This window comes from Ixodes scapularis, unplaced genomic scaffold, assembly GCF_016920785.2.
Source record: "Ixodes scapularis isolate PalLabHiFi unplaced genomic scaffold, ASM1692078v2 PGA_scaffold5__190_contigs__length_132052651, whole genome shotgun sequence".
NCBI lineage: Eukaryota > Metazoa > Arthropoda > Arachnida > Ixodida > Ixodidae > Ixodes > Ixodes scapularis.
The window spans coordinates 104,126,033-104,149,553 of record NW_024609880.1 but is presented as its reverse complement, the minus strand read 5'-3'; the positions used below and the strand labels follow the sequence as shown (position 1 = coordinate 104,149,553).

Genomic DNA, 23,521 nt, shown 5'->3' with positions numbered 1-23,521 from the left:
TTTTTTTTTTTTAAGGACTTTTGTATTTGATCTTTTAGGTTCGTCGTTGTTGAACACAAGGACGACAGTTAAGGTTAGAGGAACAAAAGAAGGGCAAAACATAACAAACAAGTACATTTTTGTAGCAAATACATTTTCTATGTGCTCATACGTTTGGTTTGCGCTAATGTCGAGTTACGTGTCCTCGTGTCCCATGCAATGCATGCTTTACCTTTTGTTCACAAAAAATATGCCCTATTGAAATTAGTATTTTGATATTTTAAGGGTTAAAATTCTCTCCAGTGATATTTAGAGCGATAATGATGCGAAAGCATTAACTGGTCCCATGGAGCGGGCCGACGCAATCAGCTTTGAACCCGCGCCAATAGGGGACCTAAACTCATTTCTCCAAGTGAAACCGAAATCTGATGGCTCCCCTATTTGAAGCCGTGCGAAAAGTTTAGCCAAACGGCACCTGGTTTCCCTGCTCCCAGAGGAGCGGATTGAAGACGAATTTTGATGGATTTCGCCTTCAATCCCATTGGCTGGTACGCGTCATAGTTTCAACAAAAAACGAGGATCCCATTAGCCTTTTCGAGACAGTTTCAGCGATTGCCAACCAATGGCGCTGCCTGTCCGCGCTACCAGCGCGCCGGTAACACGAAGCGTCTGGCCGTCAAGCGGGGCAGCGGCTCCACGCCCAAGGTCAGCGCGGCGAGGAGAGCGCGCGCTCGGCCTTCTACGCAAATACGCCGCAGACGAGATAAGGGAGCGGAAGAACGACGTGCATGCTTTCGCATTCACAACTCATAACAAGTGCTTAAGTGTACCTAGAGCCTTTTTTTTTCATTAACGACCTGATTATGAAAATTAATTCGCCAAACCAGAACATATAACTAAAGCGCCGCATAACTACAGTTACTTCTATATAATCTTGTATTTTTGAAGTATTTTTGTTACCGGTTTTCGACTCTGCAAGGACAAATTTCGCATGACAGAAAACATTTTTTTTAAACAGAAAACACCTGCTTCTCTGTATACACAAGATGTTTACTGCATCAATGAATTACTCCTCTTAATAACGTCGTCAGATCCCCACGAAAAAGGACATCATACCGATGAATTAAATTCGAATGTAAATGTGTTATTTTTTTGGTCTCGTTGTATTTATTGGTAGTATCGCTTAAAAAATGAACGCGAACGCTCTTCTTAATTTAGGGAGCATCGCTATTGTGGTTTCCGCAGGACTTCACAGTCATCTATTTGACTGTGGTAATGATTTTACAACCGCGAGAAGTGGGTTTCTTTTATCGAAACGCTTGACCTACAAAGTCGTCTTAGGCACAGCTACTTTGGGCGTAATAGCGGGCCATTGAGGGCGAAAGCAGCATAATTACGGTCTCAGACTTTCTTGCTGAATATGCACAGTATGAAACACCGCGATCTCGACGATCACATTGATCAATCATGACAGCGATAACGCAAGAATTTAAAAACAAAGAAGCACATTCTTTTATAGCCCGCACCTTTACATCTTCCGCACCCCCCAATGAAGAATATAAACTACAAACCATAGGCAATAAGTCGGGGGATTACTTCTGGGAAAGTGCTGTACCTTTTAAAGGATCAGAAAACACAATTTTGTTTTCTGGTACTTTTTTCTTCATTTAGAAAAATAATTGTTAATTTACAAATGCGGAGGTCTGCACTTTTTATCTTTATTTAGAAACTCCCAGGTTCAAGGTTTACGAAGGGGGGTTTAGTTAATTGCAGGAATTGAGCTATTGAATATACTTTTAAAAGAATTTAGCAACCCCGCGGGATGTGTGGTCGAATTTAAATGCAACCTCAATATTTTACTTTAAATGAAATCTGCAAATTTCACTGCAGCGTCTTAAAATAATATAACATTAAAATGCATACCTTGTAAAAATAATACTGAATAACATAGGTTTTGAAACAAACCTTAATACGCTTGGCCTTTATTTAAAATAACTCATAACCGATAGTGTTTAGTAGTACGTCTACACAAGCCTTTTTTTATAGCGTCTTAAAAAACAACTTACATTCCATTGCCTTTCGTTTTAAACTTAATTTCCCCAGCGTACGTAGAAAACATGTCACATAGGTTGCAAACTAAGTGTGCAATGAACGTAACAAACTCACATTCGAATCATTCCGAAGTTCACAAAGGCAGTCATTCAAAAAATGCTCGATCTCACTCGAAAGCAAAGGTTTTCTACTTTTGCGTTCGTAAATATATTCGCGTTCAGCTTTGATTTATTCGTTTTATCGCGTGATACGGGTTGTATCAATTGATAAGACGGATAATACGGCTCGGATCTACTTGAGTAAGATTTGGGACACAGCCAATATACGTTCATTTGGATGCCTTTAGCAGTATTGCATTGAAATGAATTTTATAAATCTTTTTGGCTAACTCAAGTGCTACTTAGCAAGCACGGGTAGCAAACTGTTGTAGCCGAAACCAGTTTTAGCCTGATCGCGTTAGTTTTTCAAAGCGACCGTAAATCGCAGGGAAATAAGATTATTTTATAAGCAAGATGCCTTAATCCGAATTCTAACGAACTGACTGTTCGCTAATACACGGTGCTTGGTGGTAGCGGAGGCCGGAAACCTATATATTATTGGAAATAAAAATCCCTGCGGCTAATGCTGCTCTTGGTTCAGGGCAAGAGAGATATTTCAGAAGCGCTTATATAGGAATGAACAGAAATCGAGAACAATACTATAGTCGGTTACAAGTCAAGAAGGTAGGAGAAGCTCCTCCCACAAGCGTGATGCGCCCGTTTCAAATTTCTCCGCAGTCGAAAGAAGAGTTCGCTGGAAACGCTCCTTGTTCCGCTTCAATGGATTCCAACTTGTCGCCGATCCCACTTTTTAAGAAAGCGACCTTTGTATTCATCGGGGAGGGAACCGAGCCCCTGAAAGCAGCCTTTGTATCAATCGGGGGGAAGCTAATCCCCGAAAGTCGTATTTGTTTCCGTAGGTGGGGGAAAACTCTAATCCCCCTCTCGTGGCTTCCACAATGCTAAGTCGAAGTCGAAAGATAAAGCAAATATGTACAGAAAGGCAAGACCCTCCTCGCGCGTTGGCCGCGACGTCACGGAAACGATGGGACGCTATTGGATACGGAGGTGGCGGAGGGATATAGGATTCCCTTTGAGGGGCATTTGCCGCTACCTTCTTAACCTGTAACCGACTATAATAGCAGAAGAATGAAATAAAAATAGCGTCAATATAAGATAGGAAACATAGTCAGAAATTTACTCGCCTGTAGCAAATACTTTTTTTTGCGTGTGCTTATGCATTTGGTTCGCGCTAATCTCGAGTTCCATGTCTTCCTGTCTCATTTTATTCTTGTTATACCTTCGATTGACATAGATAAGTCCAAGTGAAATTGTGATTTTTTATTTCGCGCATTAAATATTTCTTTAGTGATTATTTCAGCGGTAGTTACTGACACGACTTGACTAAAAAAAGACATTCTGTAAACGTACATACCAGGATGTCATTTACGTATCTTCGCACTATTGCTTTATTGCACTATTACGCTTGAAAAATTCCTGTAGAGAGTATCGTGGACTGCACGATCCTAAGGGTTAGGTAAATTTTGACTAACATCGGTGCGACGGATGAGTCTATACGAACACGTCCTTTTTGTATAAACTTCCTTCCTTCGTACTCTACAACCGTTTACTTCCGATAAAATCGCAGGATTCTCATGAAACTTTCTACCGATATACCTGAGCCCAATTGGAACTTAACGACATTCAGCTCCACTGACTCACTCTCTGCATTAACCGCGTCTCTTCTAGAGAACAGTACAAGCCCTTAATGTCCATCGATAACACCGAACAACGCCTCCCATGATGAGTCTCCAAATCGCCAATCAATTTATTTAACTCTTTAAGGGATAGCGACCTCTCTAAGCATGCACAACTCAACCCTCGTTGTAGAAACTGTTAGACCCCTTTCTACCGTATCCCATTCTCAATAATGACCACACAAAGGAACATTGTCGGCTTATGGTCTTTTAGAAAAACTTGATTCATAAATTTGAATTCGTTGCGCTCGTGATACCCCCATTTTGCTATATCCTTCAATTCATCCTGATTCAGAACTGCACAAATGTTTCTTTTCAACTTTCCAACGTTCCCCACCCATTCCAAAAAAAAGGACGCCCCATCGTGCGGTCAAAACTTTTTTTTTTTTTTTTTTTTGATGGGGTTCTGCTTGGAACAGTCGAAATCATCGACGGTGTAAAACCGCGTGGCTGACTGCATGATGTCCTCGCCCATCTTAACACCGTAGTATGGCTCGAGACGCTCCCACGCCAAAACGTTCACGAAGTCGCTATAACATTTTTAGAACATAGCTCGATGCCTCCGGAATTAAACGTGCGGCCTCGTTAAGTTACACTTGCAGGCACAAACGTGAGCTGCTGGCATCTCTCCTGGTAAGACGGTGCATTGAAAAAGGATTCTCTGAGGTTTGCCCACCACTCGTCAAAGTTAAGGCAGGAAGGTTAATAAAGTTTTCATAAAGCTATTATATTGTACGCTAGAGGTTCAACCGGCACTAGTGTCTCTGAAAGTTCCGTGACGCAAATGGAAGTAGACAGCAACCAGTCTACTTTCGCGATGCTTCTGCGCATTCCTGTGGGAAAACACACGTGTATTTGCTCTCTTCGCCAGAAATTAATATGAAAAACTTTGGTTAGTTGGGCCTTACCGAACAGTATGTACCTTTATTAACAATGTAAAAGTGTAAATGCTTTAGTTAGCGCATTTTTCTTTATTAGTGAATGATGTCTAACTTCGCTACATTTCAGTCCCAAACATGCGTTCCGCAGCAGCTATGTAAAAACCAGCGGCGATTTGAAGCAAAATAACAATCGAAAGGATTTGTCACAAAATCCGACTGTGTTACATTATTCATGTCACAAAATTCGGCTGTGTTACATTATCCATTCTCCGGGCCTGAAGCGTCCTTCCAAGAAATTCGCGGGGTGTGAGAGCTGGGACCCAGCTTCCACGAAAACGAATCGATGTTGCCCTTGGGGGAGAATGAAGGGACGAGCGAGCCAGCGTCCTGGGGTTTGGTTTCTTTTTGTTTGTTTTTTCCACGCCTAGGTGCTGGAATGCGGGGGCCCGTTGAAGGGGACTCCTTGAGGCAAAGGCCAGCAGTGTGAGCGGGAAACTCGGAAGCAGCAGACGGGGAATCGAAGTGTCGAGTCCGTGGAGCTCAACGGTAGCGGGCCAGTTCCGGACTGAGGAAGACTTCGACGACGAAGTGTGTGTGTGTGATTGTGTGGCCACTTCAAGCCGCGTAACCCACCGTGGTACCACCGGGACCATTCCTTCCTCCTTCGGACAGCCCCGCATACAAATCTTATATATGGGGCATATCTGGCTATATCAAATATTATATGATTATATACGGCCTATATGCAGCCCTATCTGGAGTACATACAGCCTTATCTGGCGTGTATACAGTCTTATCTGGCGAATATAAAGCCTTATCTTGAATATATACAGCCTAATCTGGCGTATATGCAGACTTATCTGGCATATATACAGCCTTATTTCAGGTATACACTTCGTTATCTGGCGAATATAGAGCTTTATCTGGCGGCCGGTTTTCAATATATAAAAAAGTTTCAAACAAAAGTAAAAAAGTGCTTTGTTAGCAAACTGTGAATGACTCATTATTCGCGAGCTAAATATCAGCGCAAATAATCCCAAACTTCAGCTTCGGCAAGCTGAAGTTTGGGATTATTTGTGCTAATTTTCACGAGGATTTCAATGTAGCTTAATTATTTCGAAGTGTTAACACTACGCCCGAATGAACAAGTTGCTAAATCCCCCAAGCGCCTCGGCCCTTACTCGAAGAATCATGAGGACGGCGTTTCCTCCGCTGCCTAGTGATAGGAAATTTCGACCAATTTATGGTTGCACAGTTTTGAGTGTAATTCGGAGTCACCCTGAACAAGTGTCGTATAGAACCCAAGTACCTGTCATATCACTTTTAAAATTTCTCGCCCTGTCCAAGCTTCAACCTGGATAAGCTTCAGACATATCTCTTACATTAGTATCATTCTCGTACAGCTTCAAAGACGCTGATATTAGGTTAGAAACGCTAAAAATGCTATAAACAGCTCCCCTGAATCCGAGCTAAATTTCGGTTTTTGGTTGTGATTTCTCGGCTTTTAAGTAATTCCTGCTAAAACAACAACCACGAGAATGTTAATATAGTAAGAGATTTCTGCGGCTCAGCCTGGTTGAAGGTCGAACAGATTGCACAGTATCATAAACGCTGCCATTGACCAGACATTTGAAAAGTGATATGACAGGTACCTGAGTCCTATGGGACGCTTGTTCAAGGTGACTTCGAATTACACTCTAAACTGGTAACCATGGAATTGGTCAAAATTAGCGATCACTTGGGAGCTGAAGGATCACCGTTCCCACAATTCCTCTAGTGGGGGCCAGGGAAGTTGGGAGAATCGTAAAAAGATATAAAGTGCTGATTTCAGGCTTGTGTTCTTTTGATATGCCTGGCCAGATCTGGAATTTCCATGCTTAGCCAGATCTAGGATTTCCATACCTACCCAGGGATATCAGACTATATCTGGTATTATGAGGCTATATCTGGCAGATATACCATATCAGGTTATATGTGCTTGTCTCCCGTGCGAAACGGCGCCGTGTTGTTTGAAGACCGGTGGCGTCACTGCATTTTCATAGAAGCTAAGCCTTTTTCTTTCTTTACTTTTTCCTCTGGTAAGTTCGCTCTTTGAAAATTTTACAAAACAAAATGCACCATCTATGGGCAACGCTGCACAACGTCGTAGCGTGATAGGTTAAGAAACCAAATTTTGCGGTTGATTTCATGAGCCAGGCGTCTCCTTGAATCACCCTGTAAATAGTCTGGCTGCGTTTTGTCATATAAAAAGGGAAACAGTCACACAGTTTCAAGGAACCGCTCCGTTGGGGAAGGCATCGGGGGGAAATAGGGATAGCAGACGACACGAAACAACGCTGCGTCCTTCGGAACATGAAAGAGGCGCGGAGGGGAGGGCCGGCTTGAGCGTCGCCCAGCCATTGCAACGTCACTATCTACGCCACCTCCCATTGGCTCCTCTCTTCTGCGGTGCAGAGTGGCGAGCTCTGAACCGCGCAAGGAGCGGTTGGCTCTGCGGCGCCGTACGTTGCGCCGTTGAAGCTGAAAACTGGTTTCGGTCCGCAGCCGGCAGCGCCGACCGTCGCGCCGCAGGCCTCCACGACGCCAATGTAGTCGTGCCTTAAGGGAAACGTCCCATAACGCACCGCACGCGACACTCGTGACGTCACTCATGACGTCATGTGTGACGTCATCGGTGTCCCGCGCGGTGCGTTATGGGACATTTCCCATAATGCAACGCGCGGGGAAGGAAAGAGGAGGAAGGGGAGGAGGACGAGGGGAGGGGAGGAGGATGAAAGGGAGGGTAGAGGGAGGAGAAGGAGGTGAGGAGGAGGACGAGGAGGAAGAGGAGGGAGGACGAGTAGCAGGGAGGGTGAGGAGGTGGGAGGAAAATTGTACCCTCCTCCTTAAGAGCTGCGGTCTAATTCGGCGTTACAGGGGGTTGTAAACGTCTTTCATTTTTTGTTTTGTTTCTGCTTTGCTCTTCGCTGCTGCGTTGATGAGTAAACATTTAAATGGCGGCGTCCTCGTAACGCTTTTCCTGCATTTTGCTACACCCTCGTGCACACCGCAGCTTTATTTTTTATTCGGCGAGTAATACTTTATTACGGATCCAGTTAAAATGTGATCGCTGACGGCGTATGGACTACCGTATTTACTCGAGTAATAGCCGCACTATTTATGAACACGGCCCTTGCGTCTACTTTCCCATAGAACACGTATACAGCCAATCATCTCGTTGCGCATAAATAACATAGCGAATAACCAGATCGAGAACACGATTCTCCATATAAATGCAATGTTCGCAGATGATACCTTCACACAAAGACGCTAACTCTGTTCCCTTAAACAGCTGGAATCATGCTGTCGATCGCAGTGATTGGCAATCTGCGTGCTCCGTGGAAAAGCGAACCCTCAGGTTTTCTTCATAAATAGGTCGGCTATTACTCGGGTAAATACGGTAATCACGCGGCTGAAAACACCAACACGCTGCCGAAGAAGGTTTAGTCGGCAAAGAAAAAGGTCAGCACAAGAAAACGATATCCGGTTCAGGGAAAGGTCGACATGTGGCATTGCAGCCCCGCAAAACACCTGGCCAACACATCGGGGCCCAAACCGTTTCGCTCGGACAACCTTTCCGGCTTGGGGGAGTTCCAGAGTTGCCGCAGCGCGTTTCTAAAAAGCCGTTGCACTGCCCCAGGGATCACAATGCCTATGTTTTCTTTTCTCGCTTCCATCTCGAGAACATCGATTCATGTTATGTCAGTTAGGAAGGACTGAGATCAAGCTTACAACACTCCCCACAGTTAGGGAGGTAAAGTCGCTGACAACTTAGGAAATGGAGGGCGTGGCTCAAGATGTCTATTCTTCTCGTTTCAGAATTCATTCTTCGGCGTTCTTATGCGCCGAGAAACCAAGGGAGAGGAGACGAGAGCGCACCGGGACGTCGGAGCTCCCAGCTCTGGTTGGAAGGACTAATGGGTAGACCTAAGGCTGAGAACTGTTTTTCAAAGAATTATATATCAATATAAAAGCTGGCTAAAAAAAAAATAGAAACACCCGTAATATGCGATGATTATTAAGAATGGGCAAATAAAATACTGAGTGTTTTCGGGAAGACATTGGAAATTTTCTACCAAGAGGGAGGTTGAGAAAAAAAAGCTTTTTCTGGAACAAACTGCCAGCGGCGGCGGACGTGAGGGAATGCAAAAAACAATACTGAATAGCTAATATATATATATATATATATATAGTAACTAAAATGTACTTATTATTATTTTAATTAGAGCAAATAAAGGCATGCCACCTATTAAAACTTGGCTGAGCGTCATTGATAATTTTTAAATGAGTCAACTTTAGAGGGAATTTAAGAACGTGTGAAGCGCCGGAGTACTCTAAATTTACAACTGGTGCAGCAGGCACAAGGCTGGCCATGCGAAAACACAGATTATATTCTTGTAATCCGCGTTTCAGAAAACAAGCCTATACCTATAAACCCCTCTAATAAATCTGGCAAGAGCGAAACAAAAGAACGCTAGATCTATATAGAGAAACTATACGAAACATGGGTTGCGCCATGTTAGTTTGAGGTCGTTGATTGCTTATTTTTGAGACATATTCAGAAAAAAAAAGAAGAGTATTTTAATATTGTTCCAAACATTGGTGTGCTCTTATAAGTCGCTTTGTTATATTTTCAACTTTTTTTTCTTTTGAACTGCGTGTCGTTTTTTGTTCATACCTGCTTCCTGGCTGTTTCTTTTTTTTTTTCCTTCTGTTTATTGAATAGTATGGAAGGCGCAGAGTAAACAACAATGCATGGCGACACTTATACCATGTGGTCTGATAAAAGTCGCCCAAAAAAAACGCAAACTCTCGCATGAACAGCTTGTTTATATGCACGCTGATTTTTATTGTTACTCTAGAGTCTAGTGAGTTGTGCGGCACAGCAACAGGCGGTGTGTGTGCGCTATTGAAAACATACCAGCCGTTTCACAGGAGGGTTCTATATTAAATCTTTTCACCGTCATAAGGCGTGGCTCACCAGTAGTTAAGCAAAAAATTCCAAGCTAAAGATGACAGTCGCAAGATGCGAGTCTTTAAAAAGCAGAAAATACGAACACGATGATTACCCCAAGACTGGGGGATAGTAGAGTTTGAAAGGAAACTGAAGCGGCTTTGTATTTCGAAAGAAACACTTAAATCGTCTTTCTTTTGTCTCCAGGATCACGAATATCGAGATTGTTTTTCAATTTGGTGCATGGAGGCTGCATAAAATTATTTTCGAAATATCGTTAAAGTGCTTCTTTCCCGGAGCGTGCCGTCATATTAGGAGTTTTCAGATTTTCCGCTTTTGCGCATCTTCAGCTCCTATCACGCCTACGCACGCAAACTCTTGCTACTTAAAAATAAAGTTAGAAAAAGACGTCACGAATGGCGTCAGTGCCTGGGAATACGCCTGGGAGGCCTGAAATTCAACACGGCAGAGAGTTGGGCGAGTTGGTTAAGCATCTTAATAGGTGGGAACAGCGCAGGAAAAAACTGACGAAGGACGAGTAGAAGAAGTGCAGCGCTGTGTTTGTGCACTTCTTCTACTCGTCCTTCGTCAGTTTTTTCCTGCGCTGTTCCCACCTATTAAGAGGCCTGAAATTGCACGCTCTGCCCACACGAGCGACGTGCGCTGCAAGGAAAAGATCCTAGTATGACGTAACGACTGGTTGGGGCTTTTTCGTGTTTTCTCGAATTTAGTAACATCTTCGGCGAAAAAGAACGTGATAATCAAATTCAGGGAAAAAATACTCTAAATTTCACCTCTAGCTTGAAAACTCAAGAAACTTTGTTCCTTATCTATTCAAAACTTGGCATCAAGGACATAATGCGTGCAAGCAGGGCAGCTATGTTATGGTGAACGTAATATGTTCATCGTAACATATGTATAATCGCCTCAGATGTGCATTTGAGACTGCATTGTAACGTGCCTTTCTTGATGGTCAGCAGTATATTATTTGTATAGGAAAAAGCACCTAGTAAGAGCACTAAACAAACAACTGGAATGCCAGATATAAAATAAAATATTAAGAAACAAGTTTTTTTTCACGACTGTGCGTTTGCAAGTCTTCTATATTATTGAGATTGATGTCGCACACATTAAAGTTTGAGGCTCTAAAAGCGGCCACACTAACGCATTTTAACAGTTCTATCATTATATCTTATAAAGCACTTCAATACTTCACTGCACAAAAAATATATGAAATAAAATATGTGGCTTTTGAAAACAGCGACTTTGAACTTGCAAGGTTTTCCAAACACTTGTGTATTCGAGTGCACGTAGACTTTCCCATCAAAATGAAATATTAAACTTATAAAGCCACCAGCCACTGCATCTCCTTGCGCGAGAATAATGACGCAAGCAGGGGTTCGGTTTGTAAGCCGGGGCCTCGGTTGGTTTGCATGTAGGTCTCAAAGACAAAGAAAACGTTTATTTTAGATCAAAATATAGGGGATAATTCTTAAGCAAGCAAAAGCGCCGAAAAAATATACAGGGACACAGACGAAGGGAAACAGGACAAGGCGCACTCTCAACTGATGTTTCTATAGTATAAAAATGGCTCACATTTTTATTTGAGATTTTTTATGACTGGGTACAGACACATGCAGACTCCAGTTTATATAGGTGGAGCAGTTTCAACACTGAAGAGGACGTTCTTTGTGACAGGTGCTTTTATATGGAGATTCTGCTAGAATCATATTACAGTTTCCTTCGTAAATGTTTTCGCATTTTCGATGGCATTCTTCGCAAGTTGCATTTGCTTCTGGAATAATTAAAATACAGCCTGTAAGAACAGAGAATGTTTTTTAGAAATAATATTGGAGTCGAATCATCGAACTCATCTGGAACAAAACTTTTTAATCTCAAACTTCACAAAACTCAGGAGTCATTATGTTCTAAAATAGGCTAGTGCCGATATTTGAATAAGCACCTAGTTCTCTATTAAGGCGTCTGGTTTAGGTTTTAATATTTGTTTTGTCGACTAACAATGCTTTTCGGTTAAAGTCCCTATGGCCACAGCACCGAAATAACCTTCATGCAAACACCTTATATAAGATATATGTATATGACATAACTAAAGTATTAGAACAAAAATAAACGACAAAATTATTCAAAGCCAGTATGCTACGTTAACAGAAAACACAAATGGCAATGAAAAGAAAACACAGGCGTGTAGTTGTAAGACTAATTGAAGTGAATCAAGTTCAAAACAAAATAGTAACTTGATTAAAGAACTCACTAACGACCGAATATACATTTTTTCTTTGAAACAGCTGACAGAACATGGCTTCAAGACCTCATCCTCAGATTTTAAGGATAAAACACTGGGTAGCAGAGACAACACACACACACACACACACACACGCGCGCGCGCGGGCGCGCAGGCACACGGGCGCGCACACACACACACAAGCACACAACGCACGCGCACGGGGAGAGACGGACACACAGACATACAGACATATAGACAGATGGTGAACTGATGCTTTCCTGTTTCCTCTTGCTGCTCGGAAAAAAAAAATTGTAACATGACGACGTGCGCGTTTAATGCCGACTACGTCTCTATTCATTTTCCATCTTATGCCGACAAAGTCTCTATTTATTTTCGGGGAAAATGATGGTTCAGGTTTCGGTCAAACATCATATAGACCCGACATGGTAAAATTTTCTTTAAAATGCGAAGGTCGCCTGGCACGAAAAAAAAAAGAAGTTTGAATAACAGAGTCACCGCTGATATCCCCGTCCAGTACAGATAGTTGAACCCATCTAAAGCCATCGCAATGAAAAGAAGGAAAGTGCTAGATTAGTGTACTTGTATGCGTTACTTGCGGGCCCTGTGATTGATATTTTGCGAGAATGTGGTCACAAAAGCTGCAAAACGTTTCTCATGAATGTCAATATTAAATGCTAGGTAACGTAACTTGGGAATCCTCTAAATGTTTATAGCCCTAAATGTCATCGCCAAGGCAGAAGAAAGGAGGAGGATTACGGTTGAACGGTTGTTTGATTTTTTAAAGGCTTTTTGGCACGCTAAAATTTCTTGGCCAAATCCAAAGGTTTTTTTTTTTTTTTTTTTAAGCGGTAATTTTATTGACATAGTTAAGCTCGTGCGGTACCAGTGCCGGGCACTCTACGTGCCGGGCAAGCTCTAGGCAACGGCAGACACCCTTTCTCGAGCGTCCCTGGCGACGACTATATGAAAGTGAACCGAGGCCACCAAATCGACTCGGTCGAGCTTTTCGTCAGCGAAGTGGTTAAAGGGTTTGAGAACTTCACTTCCTCTCGTTTCAAGCGTGTAATGGAAATTTGCGTAATGGCCTTTCACTCTCAGAAAGGGAGATGTTGCGTGACTCTACATTTATGACGCGGCACGCCTCGTGACGTGCGCAAGAGGCGTGCGCGAATCTAGCGCGGGAGCTGTCGACAAAGCTCACTTGGGTTTCGGGACTCTTCGCGTCCGGCTGCCTCCTTGCCCACGTACACGCGGCTAGAACCGGGCTAGTCGCGACGGGGACTTCACTAGTGAGCGTGTACAACACGGTCTGGTGCTTGATCGAGCTCAAATGTTTTTGGTAGCATAGACTTTTAACGTTATTTTTATTTCTTGTGTACAAAAAAAAAATAAGAAATCTGCATAAGGAAGAATAAGTTAGTCAAAATATAATTTGAAATTGTCTCATGGGGATAGAGACTAGCAGTAAATTTAGAAAATTGCCGCTTGACTGCTTGTGCACCCGTTTCATCGGTGTTTTTCCGAGAAATGCCCATATATGGCCTCCGTTTTCAGAACGCTTGCATTCAAAGAGTATTGGGACATTAAACGCCTTTTTATAAGAACTTTAATTAGATCGTTCTGATGACTCCGATAGCGATACTCGACACTCCGCCGACGCCTTTCCGCACGCATCGTGTCGTTATCGGAGGGACTGGAACGATCTACTGAAACTCTTTATGCTCAACTCTCGAGCGACTGCTTTTTTTATAAAGTATCCATACAGTCAAAAAGCGCAAGTTTTTGACTGCATGAGTATAGGCTAGCCGTGATCTACTCACTGTGGAAACACACAACCATTTACACCTATCGAATGACACAAAATTCCTTTAATTTCTGAAATCTGTAATATGCGTTGAATTCTGGTCAGCTGAAATATTACAATCAGTGTTACCACCTCCTACAACGTTTTTTTCTTTAAAATAAAATAAATCCATCACATGCTGAAATAATTTTTTTTCAAACACATCACAATGATTATCCTTACACGAACACTGCTGGGAAGTAAACTCGCATTCTTACACCCGAACATAGGGAACTAGTTTGTCTACATTAAATAGTTGTGGGGCTTCGTATGTCTAAAGTCAAGTTTTTCATCAGTTTAGAATTATGACTATTTCGTCACGCTCATTGCTAAAACATGACTGCGGTTAACAGACTTGACATAGCAGTCACTGAATAGCTTTTAAATCACCACATAGAAACACATTACTGAACATAACGCTGACGTAGCATTTTGACCCAATTGTAAGTCGCATCCCGCTAAGTGGTATGGTGTCATTGTTAAACGACATGTTGTAGGTGGAAGTGAGTGTTACGGCCCTACTGGCGCCGGACCTGTTGCCATATGACTTAGCAAGTGTCATGATCAATGGTATTCGGGCAAAAGGAAAAAAAAAGGAAGTGCGTTAATTTTTTACGAACACGAAAATAAAGCTAAAATAAAGCAACGCTGCGCCGGAGTCGGAGTGCCTGCTTCGGAGTGCCCGCTAGGCCTATCTGAGCTCGCTTGGTCGCGGGTCGGTGAATTCGCGACCGTTCTGGCTTTTCTTGGGTCTTTGTGGATCCAGCGTTCTTGTTCGTCGTGGTTTGTTTCAAGTACGTTTTCTTGCTGCTTGAAGTCGGAACGAGCGAGAAGAACACATAGAGAAAGAAACGTTCGTTGGTCATTGCGCACTAAGTAACAGAGCGACGCTGGGCCCTACTGCGCACGCGCAGTAGTTGCTTCGTGTACCACACGATAGGTGCCGCTTGGCCCTCAGCATTATCAAATTTGGCAATTTTCGTCACATCTCTAATTATGCGACTGAATATTATTTAACAAAACTTTTAGGAAACATTCGCCGGCTATTTATTGTTTACGATCGCGGTGCTGGTGAGGCAGGCTCTTACCCAATAGGCGACGTAAATTCGGCTGGCGTGCAGCGTTTCCGCGGATGCTACGCAGTGAAAAGGCAGAAAGCTTTCGAAGGAAAGAAGGCGCAAAAGAGTCCGGTTTTCTTTTAAAAATTCTATAGCGAATAATTTTTTTTTGGCTCCCTATTTTTGTGTTTTTGTGTTTTTTTTTCACACCTTTTACGACGTGCGGTGTATGAATTTCGATTTCAGAATAATTTCATGGTCCCTTTAACCACCTAAATTGTAAGAACCTGATCGGCAAGATTAATGTATTTTCTTTTTGCATACCTTAAAAGAAATTTTGCACAAAAGCTTTTTTTTTTTCGTTCTAGCATCTTGTATTAAAACGCTTAGTGCCCCAGCAGAGTTCGCACGCGACTAGGTCACACCTCTTTTTTTTTTTTTTTTTTTTTTTTAATAGTCACAACAGTTAAGTAATATCAGAGAGGGAGACGGCTATAAAGAGATTTCGAAAATTGTTGCAAAGGCCGCTCTGGAAAATATCTTTGCCTATGACCCTCAAATCCTAAAACAGATTCAAACACAGTGTTGATCAGGTACGTTCGCGGCAACTAGAATCTTAGCGACCGCGGTGTGCCATGGTAACGTGTGATCGCGGTCCTTATCAGGGAGGGCAATGTTTTCCAAGTGAAAATAATATGCGCAAATAGATGCGTACTTGGTCGGAGTTTATGCAAGATTATATTCGGCTTGGAGCGTCCAGCGCTGGTTTTAAACTGGAGTGGAGTGTCAAATCGAGTGCTGCGCAATGCAAGAGTTTTTTGTAAGCAAACTTTAGATATACCAGCATTGGTAGGCAGTCTAAAGCCACTGACAACCTGCACTGTTAGCAAGTCCCGTGTATTTGGCGAATATCTGGGGTGACAAACACGCTATTTACACAAATTGCCATACATTTACACGATGAGTAGCGGATAATTCGTTCAGAAATCATGCGAGGTTGTAAAAAACGTGTTTTGGTTCGGTCATAAACGCATAACCGTGTAGCCGACCTCGATAACACGCACCGCCCCCGGCGACGACCTCGGCATTGCCGGCTATCGAAGCACCGGAATGCTTGGGGACACACTTAGAAAGGACCGTCGAGACAAATGCCGCGGAAAGAAACATGTCTCGGAGACAGATATGCACCAAAAGCAATTGCGCCATGTCGCAGGACGTTGGCGAAGCCCGCGCTTACCGTGCTCGCCGCCATCTTCTGGTCGATGGCAATGCGGCTTCCCTCATGTCGCCCATGTTTGTATTTAGTCTAGGGGTCCTGATAACAGTTTCTTAGACACCACAAAAAAAGTCATGAATCTAATTATTCGTTCCAAACAGTTAAAATGGATATAAAAAGCATGTCCTCGATGTGAACACGTGACATTGCAGTTGGTTTCGTTTTTGCTTCAACCTTCAACTGCAAGCGATCTGGCCACGGCGCAAGCGCGACGCCGATGTACGCTGGAAGCAAGCGCCGGTTGGCTTTCGTTGTTTTTGTTTGACCGGAGAAAATCTGGCGAGTACGCATGGCGCCGCTGCTGTTTTGGTTTGACGGGACGCGAGAAGCTTCGCATAGAGCTTCGGAGTTTGCGAGCACATAGTGAAGACGTGACCGGAGAAGTGCCCCTGTGATGTTCCTGGAAGACGGAAAGTAGCATTCGTAATCGTCGTGTGTGCTTTGAAAGCGAAGGGAGTCACAGGGTCCACGAGTTCGCAACCACAAGCCAAGGTTCACGACAGCGCGGCGTTGACTTCGGCGATCTCGTTCTGTTTGGTGCAACCCGGCGATGCGAAAAAGAGCTGAAACATTCGTCGTGTGTGGTGCGGTGCTTTGTATTCCGGGTCTGTTTGAACCACGCTTTTAACACGGAACGCAAATTGTTTGTTGCGTGGTGGAGGTTCAACGGGTACAGTACCGTCGTCGTCAGCTGATCCGGTCCAGCTGGTCCGGGAGGACGCAGCGAGCGTTTTTAAAAGTAAATCTTCCCTCGTTCCGTTTCAAACTGTGGAAGAATCCCGACACATACCGTGAGTAAGAAGAAGCGGGCGTTTTCAACAAAATTACGTTGTTTTAATTGAATAATGGGCTCCGGATTGTTGTCTTAAATCTGCCGTTTTTTATGCTTCGTGTTGGACTGCGTTTGCATAGCGACGCACACCGCTCGAGTAGATGATTCGGTCCTGCAACGAGTTTGTTGCGCCAATCATGCGGCGTGAATAAATTAGGGCAAGGTTTCCTACCTGCCCACAGATGCATGTACTGAGTCCATTTTTTACGTTGTGAACGTAGTGCTCTTTCTTTATTTTGGAAGACGCGTTGGTGCATTTATTATGGTACAATCACTTGAGAGTTGAGAAATTGGAGAGCGAGCAAGCTTTCTCAACTTTGTCTCTTTCTCTCTGGCACTGCCCTGTTTCAGTTTCAGTAGGCATATCTACTAGCAGGTACAATCTGCTCTAAAGCAGGTAAAAAACGGAAAGCTTAGGGCGGTGCGGACTCCGAGTTTCGCGCTTTTCGCAAGGTGACGGAGTAAATGCTTTTGTGAGATATGCGGAATATGCAAGCGATTTTGTTATGCCCGTCGTTTGCGTCTCTCCAGCAAAACGAATAAGATGATCTTCTACAAAGGCGCAATCACAAGCCAAGATTTAAAATAGCAGTCGTTTGCTTCGGTGATCCGTGTAGTTGTATTTTACCCTGCTCTCTGCAACACCGTGCCATGACGAAGAGCTGGAATGGTCACGGTTTGTGCTGGCCTCCCGGTTGACAGAAACCCGCGTCGCCCGCATCGGCACCGAGTGCGCTTGGGCTGTTGATGCTCAAGCCTTTCATCGGCGGCTTGTCGAAAGCTCATCCTGCTGCTCAACGGTGAGGAAGCGGCGAGAGTAACCTCGGAAGTGAATGTAAATCCTCGTTCATTCAGTTATCCGGTGTCAAAGTGTGGAAGATGTCCAACGTGTACTGAGGGCGGGAACTACGAGCGCTTTGCCTTGCTTTTATAACCGAAACCAGACCAACGAGATAACTGCCTTGCGTACTCTAAAATGACGGAAGCAATAAGTTTCAACAGGTCGAGTACGTCACCGGAGATGTAGGCGAGACGGTGCACACTGTTTAAACGCTTGCAGTATCCACAAGTGGTACCAGGAAAGCGACGTCAACAGAGAAGGAGCTCGCGATTCAGCATAATGCACTGCTACGGGCCCGTGTATCTTCAAAGTTCGGGGTGGTGGCAGTAAAAAAAAAAAAAAAGACGCATCAGCGCCCCACACCAGTGTTCACGAATAACACCGGTCACAAACTCCCAAGCCCCACCGCTCATCTCGACACCGACGCGACATACGACAACAAACTGCATTGACTGCATCAAAACGCCCCAAAAGTGAAGGCGTCTGCTCCCGTACTGCAACTGCTGCAACTAGCGGAAGTGAAGTGTTGGGCGGATGTCCGGATGTCCTTCACAAAAGTATATAAAAAATGCTTTGCGCAAGGATCATTTTCATTTATTATTGTATACGTAATGACAAAATCCCAATAATTTGTTTTCCTATCTGATTCAAGCTAGTCGGACTGCTCATAACACTGGTCAAGCAAGAAAATAACAAAAATCTGAACTTTTTCATGACCGGTTTAAGATTTATTGTTAACATATTGTTATTTATTGCAAAGAAGTAACATTATAGATTTTGCCTCCATACTTTTTAAATGCAAGCAGTTCTAACACATGGCTGTCCATTGCGCCGTGTTTTGTGTATTCTTCTATAAATCTGTAATTGTCAGCGACCAAAGAGCTCACCCGCACATGTCAAGCTTATATCCGCCGCGGGGAGAAATGGATATCGAGTAGGAAGTGTCGGGCGCAGTGTCGGTTGTTGTGTTTCTGTACATGTCGGTGCTGTGTAGCTGTGTGTTGTGTTGCCTGCGTTGTATGTAGGGTTGCTGTGAAGTCGTGGTCGTTCGCAGTGTTAACAAACTCGTCTTTTTTTTTAAAACAGGCTGCTAGAAATCTCGATAGGTGGCGCAAGTTACCGCCCGATTCTAAATAGTTTGCTCAAGTTATTTATCCATGTAAGTTCGGCATTCGTTTTTTTTTTGTTTTTTTTTCTGTCTAGCGGTTTGTTGAAGCCACCGACGCCGCCGACCGCCGACAACGCTCGTACCTACCTTTGCAAGTAGCTACGTCCGCCGCTTGGAGACTTTACTGTGTATAAAAGACATCGAACGAGAACTAACGCGCCCTGTGTACTTTCAATTCGGCTGAAAGGCGCGCGGCTCGCTGGGCTCGTCTCTCGCCTGTTCTCGGCCGCTGGCCGCCATGTTTCATAAGGAACACGCTCGAAACGGTTTTGCGGAAGGCAGACACGGTGTAGCGTGTTAAGTTTACACAGCACCTCATGTGCAGACGAAAAACACAGATGGCCTCGTGTAAAACGAACACGTTTCGACGTGTCCGCTATGGGACAACGGTTTACACGTCTGGGCGTGTTATTTTTGCTAACAGTGTAAGAACGTGATAGACGTGGCCAGTCGCAACTATCTCGTCAGCTCTGGACAGTCTGTAGAATTGCAACATCACCGAGTTCGTTTTATGAGGAACGAATCACGTGAAGGGACGAAAGCTGTGACAACTGGTCACTTCCTGTTGTTATTAGGTTGTCTGTGACTTTAAGAGTGATACACTGAGCATTACGTTGTTCCATTGATTCGCAGGCGAAGGTGAAGCACATATGTTCCGTTCTCGTATGTCACAGTGTTCCAAAAGCAATCTGCCCCAGGTGAGGGATGGTAAGTAGAATACTTTATAAGAACGTTTTTCATCAGGACCACGAAACTGAAAAGAAAAAAAAGGAAAGGAAGTACATTACTTGTTTAATTTGATTTTGTTTGTCCGCCGACGACAAACGACAGAGAGTCGATCAATTAACGCGCGTTTTTAGACGCATCGCCGCTCATTGTCCGGAGTACCGGGAACTAATAAGGGTTCAGATCAACAAGTTTGTCTAGCACAGGCAGCCAATCTGGTGGATCACTCTGCGACTTACTTCTCGTAAGTAACAGACACTCACAATGAAGTAGTTTCGGACCGGTCGAGCATTCACGTCGCCGTGTTGTACCGCCATCTTAGACTTCCACAAACTCCGGAGACTCAACAACGTCAAAAAGTCATAGGCACGCCCCTTTCGTTTTCTGTCGTAAACAAGCGGATGCCAAGAGTCAACAGCCGATATATGCCAACGCTTTATTAAAGTACGCTGCAGAACGTCTTAGTAAGACACTGCGTCCCAGCAGTCTAGAATATAAGGTTTACAGTTTCTGACTTTTTACATATGGCAGACTCCCCCCAAAAAATAAAGACGTCAGAAATATTAAAGCAGGCATTGTTTACTTTTTTTCCTGACTCCCTCCAGCACACGACTCCAAATAAAGGACAAAAATGTCGGAATTAAAGCAACACTCGATTAATTTGAAAGTCATCCGATGAACTGCCCAGTCCCGATATGGATTAGGTTCGGGCGGAGCGCTATCGGAAGGTCACGTGAAAGTTGCTGACTGTCATCAGTAAAAGTGTGTTGCTCCGGCCGATGCTGACTGTGTCGTGGTGCGGCTCGTTTGTTGGAGTTGCAGAGTCCACTACGTTTGATTAGACGACCATTTAGCCAGAAATTTATAATAGTAGTCTGATGACATCCGCGGCCGCTCCCGAGAAGATTGAAGCGGGTGAACCTGCACTATGGAGAAGAGCGTCTAATAGCGCGCATTACATTATACTCGTTTTTTCCGCCCGCGGAAGATATAACACTTTGTTTCACGTGTTTCACTTGTCTTACCAACGAACAGATTGTGGATCGTAACTTGAAGAGGCGCTCTCTTCTGCTCGCAACGTAAAAAAAAAAAAAAAAAAAATTCTGACTCCGAAAAACCGTTTAAAGCAAGGAGCTCGCTTTTATAGCTTTTGGTGCGCTCAAACTATATGAAACACAAGTATAATCAATTCTATTACTTTATTTCTTTTGATTAAGTGCGCCTATGTGTATTTTGCGTTCAATTGCGATTTTTTTAGTTACATAATATTTTTTCTAGAAATCCGACATGTTTCATCCTAAGAAATAGTCGCATAATCAAATGGGTAGACAAAAAAAAAAGAGCGAGAACACGCCAACGAGCATTCAAAATGCAATGTAACGGCGCATTCAAAATTAGTCGTTAATTTTTTAGAGAGCAGGAGTTTCGTAGGGCAACATTGTTACCTGTTGTAAATTATAAAATTTACTGTGGTTGGCTTGGGGCCTTTAACGTGCATTACGCAATATATGTGATAAAGGATCACACGACGGTAGGATGCAGATGGGCGAAAGAAACCAGGGTCCCTGCTAAAGCCCCTTGATAAAGGCGTTTTTTACAAGTACCGCCAACATTTGGTGTGGAAACGCGCAAGGCACGTGCCACGAGCGGGTGCTCCGCAGCCATTTGCTTTCATGGGCCAGTAATTGACTCCGTAAGTGTGGCGTCATGGGTCCAAACAAACCGTTGCTAGGGTCGTTGTTATGGACAAATACATGTGGCTAGGTTTCGCTACGAAAACCCGACCGTTCAAAAATCAGGAGTAGGGCTTAAACTTCTCAAAATCACAGATGTAGAAAGCTTGAATGTCATATATGTTTCGACAGAAGTGTGCCGGTAATCGCTTGTTTCTGACATATTTACGACTGCAACTTCCGGTCCTCAAGGTGCCTGCAGCAGACGACGAATGCTAGAAGTATGCCGCCTTCCACATGCCCGTAGGCCAAGCCGGCGCCGCCGTCCGAATAAACGCGGTATTCTGATATTGTACCTCTTTGAAATATAATGAGTGTCAAAAACTTATAAAAATTCATACAGGGTGCGATGCAAAATATGGTCTATCAAAAGTCCGGGCGTTGATCGAGATGATCGTCTGCTAAAAGATCGTATTGCACCTGTGAGAAGAGCACTTCAGGTGATCGGTTGAGATTCCAAATTTTGTTTGCGCACTCGCGGTATGGGAGGGTGCATCGTACCTAGTTGTAACCATCGCGTAGAGAAAGCTTCTTGCAGTTTCTTCAGATTTCCGGAAGACCCCAGGGCGCGAAAGAACTAAATAAAAAACATGAGGTTAGTTTATTACAGATTGTACTGGCATCGCGGATTCGATGGAGTTCTTCACCAAAAGAGCACATCCACGGGATTGGATGTATACCAAGGGGAAAAAGAAAAAAAGAAAAATATTGCGAGATTCTGATAAACATGATATTTCTTAATAACCTAACAACCTCAATAATAATAATGACAAACGACTTATCTCGACGGCTTACCATTTGTTTCTCATGCTGGCCTGAACTTCGCCGGTAATGCACTTCAGGTCGTCGTCGTAACTGATCTGCATGACGTGGGTTGATTTTACAGCATTTTCACCCCTCTGAACTAAGCTGGGTTCCTCACAGAAAAAAAAAACGCAGATTGCGGAGGCCTCTACGGCCATGGCGATGCACTTGTGTTTGTCGCTCGTTTACCGACACAATTTAATGAAGACACGCGCTGCAACAGACGCCAGCGAATCTATCGTGCCGTCTGCTACCAAAGCAAAGCGGAGTGTAAAGGCCTGTTCCCACATGCAGCGGAGCGCTACAAGCATAGCGCTTACCTCGCGCTGAGCGCGTGCTGACGGGAGTGTTCACCAGCTTTGTATCGCACCGTCAAAACTGTTGCTCAAGGCAGACGATAAGTAGCTGACGGCGCGTGAGGAGCGCTACATCAGCGCTTCGCTGCATGTGAGAACCGGCCTTAATACTTCAGAAATGGCTTTCATCGTTGCAATACGACACAGAGACGACAAGAACATCTTCATAATATTAGAGAGTTTTAGTAGATCGTTCCCATCACTCCGATAACGATACCCGATACTTTGCCACCGCCTCCCTTGAGCATGCATAGTATCGTTATGTGGGCTATCGGAGGTATCGGAACGATCTACTAAAACTCTCTAATATATCACAAAGTTAGGTGGCTTACCAACATTATTTGCTTACTTGTAAGCAAAAATCTAGCCTCATGTGGAGTCTCCATGCATTAGTCCATAGCAACGTCCCTAGCAACGGTTTGTTTGGATCCAGACGCCATGTTGTGACGTAGTCACTTACGGATTCAATTTTAGTGCTCCGCAGCCAATTACCTCTAAGTGCCGCTCGAGACACGGGCCTCGTGCTCTGGCACATTTGACGTTACTTGAAAGACCAAAGCAAAACACATCCAGGAACTTCAGTCCCTGCAGGTGTTGCAGCGTGAGCTCCGTGCTTTGAACGGAGCTTGCACTCGCGCTTTTCTCTACGTGCTCTGATCTGTGGTGCAACAACACAAAGCCCCTCGATGTGTTTGCGTTTGGCTTGCATGTAGCGTCAAACGCGCCAGTGCGCGAGCCTCCCGCATGGGAGGCGAAACGTCTAATGAAGTTGTTTTTTCTGTTATGTCAAGTCGGCATTCTTATTTTAATTATGACATTTCCCGGCTTTTGGAGTATTTTTACATTTATCCGTAACATTTACGGTTCTGTGGCCCTCAGGAATGTGAGGGAATACCTGAACTTGTCAACGACCATAGT

General features: G+C 43.9%; 1 pseudogene; it reads right to left on the bottom strand.

Annotated features, from left to right (window-relative positions):
* Positions 1-11,367: 11,367 nt before the first annotated feature.
* On the bottom strand, positions 11,368-19,860 carry LOC120842720 (annotated as a pseudogene).
* Positions 19,861-23,521: the final 3,661 nt, after the last annotated feature.